We start from the raw sequence: 7,429 nt of genomic DNA, 5'->3' as shown, positions 1-7,429 counted from the left end.
TCTGAGCAGAGGTGTAACAAGATCAGATTCAGAGTTTAAAAGGAACACTCTGACTGCTCTGTGGGAAATAACGCTGTGTGGAAGTGAGAGGTGCATCCAGAAACATCATTACTTTAAAACAACACAGAGTTGTAATGTTAACAGGAGAATTCTAGCTCCCTTCCCCTTCATACTTGTGTGGCTCATTCTTAGGTGAAGCACAGATTGATGAGTATGAAACAACATTGCTTTTCTTTCTCTTGGACACCAAATAGTTTAAAAGGCTTTAAAAACAATTAAATTGGAAAATTTCTGTTTGTTTCATGGGCTTCACCAACCACCTGACAATTTAATTTGCACCAGGGAGGAGTGGGTGATTTGACCCTGGAACTTACGGAAGAGTTTAACCTCCCAGCCAAAGTCAGCCAAAAGATTCTACAGGCTTCCAGAACCATTTGTGGGGATGGTCCGGTAGCCTTGTGGACTGGAGCCATCTGCACATGAAGCTTTTTAAAGAAGCCAAACCCTGGAAGTGCCCCCAGTTAGGGCTGGCTCTTTTCATGAATCCTTTTCAACAGCACTGGATTCCATTACCTGATTCCAGGTCACCTAAAAGAAAAGAATTATATTCTTACACAGACACCTTGATGTGATTCAAAGGTTGGAGATTTCTGAAATAAGGAGAGAAGCCAAATCAAAGAAGTTTCAGCAACTTTGATTCAAAGAAGATTAGAACCATGACCAAGCTGAGGATCACATTCCTTAATGATTCCTTTTAAGGATTTAAAAAATTGATTTTTTTTTTTTTTTTTTTTTTTTGCTTAGCAGCTGTCTTGGAGGAAAAAAAGACCAAGTCCTTCCTTTTACTGCAGTGTATATTTTGATGTGGTGGTGATCTTCCTCATGAGGGCTCTGTTTGGTTAATAGTGAACAGTGTTGGAGTTTTATGGACAAGCAAGTGTTTGTCACAACTGAGGGACAAGGCTCGACGAGAATTTCCATAGGAGCACAGAGCAGATGAGGGAAAGACCTGATTCTTGAACGACACACCAGAGCAAGGCAGGTACTGAGAGAAGTGTTTGGGATTCAGGAGAAGCCCTGGCTTCAGTGGAAATGATGAGCCTCGCTAGGGGCATTGAGAGGCATTAGGTACCTACTTAGACACGCAGTCTTCTGAACGAGTCAACTTGGAAAGTGGATAAAAGAGGAGGACTTTAAGGGGACACCTATTATCCGAATCTTAGATCCTAGGTCTGGTTGTTGACAATGCATCTCAAAAACAGCCATGACTGGGACACTACGCTATACGGTTCTTGAAAGAATGTTTTTCCTTCACCCTTGTGTCTCCGGTGTGAAGCATTTTGGAGGCCTGATTTAATGTAGATGCCCAAAGACTTCCCACTGAATTAAAGAGTCCCTGAGAAAACGGATAGATGAGAGTCTAGGTAGGTGAATTAATTTTAAACAACCAGATGGAGGAGCAGAAGCCACTGATCTATTCCCTTTACTGGCTCATCCCTGAACCTATATATAGGATCATCAGTGTAGCTGATTTTGACTTACTGGGAAAAGCCAAGTCAATTGATCTGCTTTAGGGTCTAGTCTTGTTGCACTATGAGTTCCCATCCAGCAAAAACAATCCTTCAGTGCAGTCAGGGGCTTCTTTTACTTTTACCGCACTGTGTGACATGATTTTCTTTTAGTGCTTTTGGTGTCACTAATGGATATTTATGTTTCCGTTCTAACAGAGGTATACAAAGAAGCAAAGGGAATTCTAATGCCATAAGGAAAATGTTGGCCCAAGAGTAAAGTTATAGTGGGAGGGAAGAAGTGAGGAGGATGTACTAGAATGAAAATAAAATGGAGAAGAGAGAGTCAGCGAGCTGTCTCAGCTGATAGCTCTTCACCTCCAGTACAAAACAGATCTGGACCACCTTCCACTAGCCATTTCTGCCTTTCTTTCCTTCTTAACCCATACTGTTGATCAAAGGCTAGAGGCAAGTCACCAGGCCAAAGATAGCACCCGGGGGTAGTTTCAAAAGGTATAATGGTACACATTTGCTAATTTATGTTCTTAATTTTTCCCCACATTTTCACTTATCTCCAAACTCCTCTTGACATGTACCCTGTTCTGCAAATGAGCTGGGCTGCATGCTGTGCCCTGAACAAACCCTGCAACTTCTCATCTACTTGACTTTGTCAATGAGCTTGCCCCTACCTGGTAATACATTCTTCCCATCTTCCTCTTTTGAAGCTTTGGCTGTTCTTTAAAACTTACTACCCATGCACCCTCTGCCACCATAGTAACTTCCAGGTGCATTGGGGCCTTCCTTTGAACCACAGCTCACCCTTTTCTGAGTCTGATATTTAAAAGCACACAGTTGGAGAGAAGGGAGGAAAAGTAGTCAATTGTGCACCTGCTGATCCTAAGCAAGTCACCTTACCTAAGACTCTACTTTATTACCTGTAAATTAGGGATTCCACCTGCATTACTTCTCTCAGAAACCATGCTGAATTGAGCAATGTATGTGGAAACACTGTGCAAACTGTGAGATGCTTTGCAATTAAAGTGAGGCCTATTATAGAAACCCTTGTGCCTTATAACCACAGCCAGATAAAGACTTTTAAAACCCAAAACTCTGAAAAGATGATGATGCTCCCCCAATGTAATGTAAAAACCCAAACTATAAAAAATAAAAGTAATAATTAACCATAATGTAAGTGGCAAATGTGAATAAAGTTGTAGACAACTATTTCAATGTTTTATCTTTTGGAAAAAAAAAATTCTAATTTTTTTTTTCCCTTTTCCATTTGCTTCAGATCTCAGCTTTACTGATTCTCTAAATCTAATGAGTATTTGATGCTGCATTTTATCCCATCTAATAGGTTGGATGGTCCCTGAAGGAAAACCTCTGCCTCAGCTAACACATGGCCAATGTTCAGCTAATATTTGCTAAATTAAATTCCCCCTCTTGACACTTTACAGAAATTTGTCTTCTATGTAGGCAGGAAAATTCCACAAATACTAGGAAACATAATTGGCTCTGAGCAGTCATATTTCAGTCACTCAACGGGGAATTATTAAAAGCAAAATAAATGTATAACTCAGAAACTGAAAAGTGGGGAAATATAAACAAAATGAAAGAAGCATCTGCACCCTCAAAAAGAGACAGAGAGCAGGAGAGGGAGAGAAAAAGACAAATTATGTGTGGGTTAGGGGAAGGAATCATTGAAGCAAAACCTGGGGGAAAAAATAACAAACTCTTAAGCAAATTCTTGAAAATAACAAGTTATGAGGAATCAGAGTTAGAATTAAAGTTGAAATGGATCTTAAATGGTATTTTACCTAACCCCCCACAAACCGAATTTAAGATCTTATACACATACAACAAAAGAGCAAAGAGCTAGCAGGTGATCCGTTAACAATTTCCATGACGGTAACTCACTAGTTTTCAAAAGCAGTTCATACCTTTTCTTCATGCTGATACTCACTCTTGAAAGAAGGTTCTGACTCAGCACTTTCTGCAGCAATATCCTGTCCTAGAAATCCATGACATTTTGCTTTCATGGGGACGTACATGAATATTCTCTGCCTTCAGTGCCCTAATTCCTCCCTCATTTCTTTTCCTCTCTTTCAACTTCCTTTTGCCTCTGGTCCCCCCTTATTAGCATTTTATCTGCCCAATATGATCCTTTCTTCTGTTCTTTCTCTAAGGTGTCTGGGATTTTATCAAAATATATACCCCAGAGGAGGTTACACACTTCTAAAAACTCATATTCATCTCTTAAGCATTTCTCAGAGCTACTGTGAAAACAATAAATGTGTTTTTAAAAATGAAATGTTAGCCAACATCCATTAGATTAGGGGAAAAAATGTCTTTTCGTTTATTTTAGGTTTTCATTTGCATGGTCTCTTTGATTTTCTATTTGAGGCAGAAATTAGTGAGTATAGTAGTTACAGAATGACTTTTGATATCTGAGAGAACTCTGTTACTTAGCTGCTATGGAGCTTAGAGAAACCACTGCACCTCCCTCAGTTTTGGTCTCCTCTTCTGTAAAATGGAAATAACAATGAAAAATAAAATAAAGCACTTAGCCCGGTAAATGCCATTTTCAACCTCCTGCCCACCTCCAGGCATCTCCCTTCACTTCCCAATTAAACTATTTGTACTTGAATCCTTGCCTCAAGAGCTGTTTCTGGGTATATAAGAGAGGCCAATATAAGACACTCTGGAGCATACCTTCTTTGCTCCAACAGCAGTCCCTTCAGTGTTCTTTAGTGTTTTCAACATAGGGCAAGAAGACATCATTGATCTGGAAAAAGGTTGTAATAGATGATTTTGTGTTCTGACAAATACAGTCCCCTTTGTATTCAGAGCTGATTACCAGGGACCAATTTGCATGAACTCAAGTTCTTCTGCCAAGAAAGAGAAACAGAACCCAACCCCTGGAGATTCGAAGTTCAGGAAGGCCGTCTAGGTGGATTAGAGTTGACCAAGACCTGCAGGTAGAATTAGCCACGAGTACAACAAACAGGAACCCGTGAGGGGTTCAGGAGGCATCTGGGCTGTTGGTACAAGTTCCAACAAGAGTCCTAAGTGTCTTGAGAGAATACTGAATTTAGAATGGAACTCAACCAACATTGAAAGTCCCACCGGACCCAGACATTCACTAGGGTGGCATGCTTTGCAGAAAAATGGCCAACCAGGCAAGAAAAAGAGACTTAAAACTGTTAGCCTAAACACACTTCAGCAATGCCTCTGGGCAGACTTTTCCCAAGCACGTGCACCATTCCAGCAGCAGACATGTCACAACTGAAAAAAAAATGGTGCTAATAGGCTGACCCAACTATCCAGTTCTCTGTTTCTGTCTCTCCATCTCTGTCTCTCTTTCTCTGTGCACTCACAGGTATGTACGTGCACACACATGAATGCGTTTACCTGTGTATGTGGATCTTCTGTCTGTTTTATCACCAAACCCTGAATAATAGAGCAGGCTTGCTGCCCTCTTCATTGTGTACACTGCCATCCCAGAAAGGGAAATATCTATCAGTAAATTTTAGGACATAGCTAGGTTTGGCCCAATAAATAATAAGGCCAAAGATTCTGGGCTTTCTTTCCTTTAAAATCTTATTTATTTATTTATTTATTTGTTTTATTTATTTAGCTTTTTTCCCTAGTACAAAATTAATATATCCTCATCATCAGGTTCAGCATAAAGCAAGAGGAATACAATAAAAATCACTGATAATCTCATTATGCAAAGAAAACCAGTGGTAGCATTTTAGTGAATTTATTTTCAATATTTTTATACACCCAAATACTTGTTTCTTTTTTGTTCCTTAAATTAGGATCATGATATATAGACTATATTATAATCTCTATCAATTAGCATCCCAACAGGAATGGAAGGTATCCTTAAATTGGGATAAATTTGGGATAAATTTGGGATTATTTAATAAGAAAGCTATTTTCATGAGTGTGGACAGGGTACAGGAAACCACAAAGGATAATCTAGGACCCCAGGGCTAATAACAGCAAGAAGCCATGATCCCTGTGCCTGAAGGGTTTGAATGGAGTGAGACTTCCTAGAGACCAAAGACAAAGAAGAGGCCCCTTGAGAGGAACTGACACATTCAGTTCCCAAATGGAGCTGTCCAGTGGCAACCACACAGGCGCTGAGTAGAATGAAGTCTCCAGGTCCCCTCTCCACCCTCTGTCCAATCTCCTGCTGTGCTCCCTAATGACCCCATTCAACCAGAACCCAGAAGGCAAGGGAGCAGTTGATGTGGCTATGGAGATGGCATGTAAAGGACCAGATAAATTTTTAGGCTTTACAGGCCACACCATCTCTGTTGCAAACACTCAGATCTGCCACTGTAGCATGAAGGTAGCCATAGGAAGTAGCCACAGACAGTGCTCGCTTCGGCAGTGCAGACACTAAAGTTGGAACCATGAAAAGAAGATGAGCATGGCCCCTGCGCAAGGATGATACGCAAATTCACAAAGTGTTCCGTATCAACTCTGTTTGAAATCTCTCAGCCACCAAAACTTTATTTTGTCTCATTTCTCTCTTCCCCCTTTTGGTCAAGAAGGCTTTCTCAATCCCTTGATGCTGGGTCTCAGCTCATCCCTGGGAGTCATGTCCCACATTGCCAGGGAGATTTACACCCCTGGGAGTCATGTCCTATGTAAGCATCAGCCCTTTCTTGAGTAGTCAAGGTGTATACCTCTGGATGCCTTAGTTTGGACATTTCTATGGCCTTAGAACTGTAAACTTGGAACCTAATAAATTCCCTTTATAAAAGCCAACCCATTTCTGGTATATTGCATTCTGGCAACCTTAACAAACTGAAGGAATCAATATGCTGGGAAGTTAATCCAGGAAAAACTCTCAGCAATTGAGGAAAAGTAGTTGCCCTATGGATACACTAGTATCTTTGCCTCTCAGTGGGTCAGCTCTGAGGCTGTTCTGCACCCAACAGGATTGGGCCCTGGTTGCCCACAGTGGTCCTCACTGTGCACCCTTTATTCATTTTCCTGCCTTCCCTGTCCCACTCCCCGATTCCCATATCTGCTTCCTGAAATCATCATCCAAGTCAACTACTGACATCCAAATCCTTGTCTCAGAGTCTGCTTTTGGAGGTTCCAATATAGATTATTTGATTAATTGATGTATTGAGAACTAACACCCTTTCAATACTGAGTCTTCCCCAAACAAAACTTTTAAGAAATGGCCTTCTCACTTTTATTAGCCCCAAGATAAATATATTCAGACTCCCTCATACCATATTTATTTTGTGATCCTTTGACTTAGTACTATTAGTCAAACACCTTCTTCCAATCTCTCAACAATAATGTTTAAGGGGATATGAGGCTCATTCTGCTCTGAGCAACAAGAAACTACTTACCCAATATCAAAGAGTGCTCCTTTATATAGTCCCCTGGGATGCCTGGGAGACAGTTTATATTTTACCTCCAAAAGGCTTTGATCTAGGTAAGGACAATAAATTAAAAAAACATAATAACTACTCCAAATCCTTATAGTTCTAGGCTGAAAATTCCCTCCCTAATCGATTAATCTTCCATTTTATGCCTAGGCATGTTGCCCAAAATAGTTTGCCAGAAGTTATAAGATCAAAAAAATGGCAATATAATAATACTTCATAATATAAGGTCGATAGTTTAATAATGTTCCAAATTTGGATATAATCATCCTTCTATTATTAAAGCATCAAAATGAAAGTAAAGCCCCAAGAATGTAAGTGAAAAATTCTTCTGTAAGAGTTGAATGGACTTAAAATCTCCAGATCAATGCTCCCATGGTTATTTTTCTGCTTAGTCTTAGCCAGAGGGTCTCACTCAACTCAATTTAGTGTTCCAACAGCAGCTGCAGCCCTGGGTGTTTGTCCACTGGGATGGGAATAGCTCCTTCTAAACTGCAAAGTTGC

At 40.3% G+C, this 7,429-nt stretch overlaps 1 non-coding gene across 1 annotated transcript; it reads left to right on the top strand.

Annotated features, from left to right (window-relative positions):
• The first annotated feature begins 5,896 nt into the window (after positions 1 to 5,896).
• LOC143658141 (U6 spliceosomal RNA) lies at positions 5,897 to 6,001 on the top strand. Its single transcript, XR_013163158.1, has one exon. It is a non-coding gene; the product is annotated as a U6 spliceosomal RNA (small nuclear RNA).
• Positions 6,002 to 7,429: the final 1,428 nt, after the last annotated feature.

This window comes from Tamandua tetradactyla, chromosome 15 (genome assembly GCF_023851605.1).
Source record: "Tamandua tetradactyla isolate mTamTet1 chromosome 15, mTamTet1.pri, whole genome shotgun sequence".
In the NCBI taxonomy this organism is placed as follows: Eukaryota; Metazoa; Chordata; class Mammalia; order Pilosa; family Myrmecophagidae; genus Tamandua; species Tamandua tetradactyla.
Note: the sequence above shows the minus strand (reverse complement) of the source record. Positions and strands in the feature narration are given on the sequence as shown.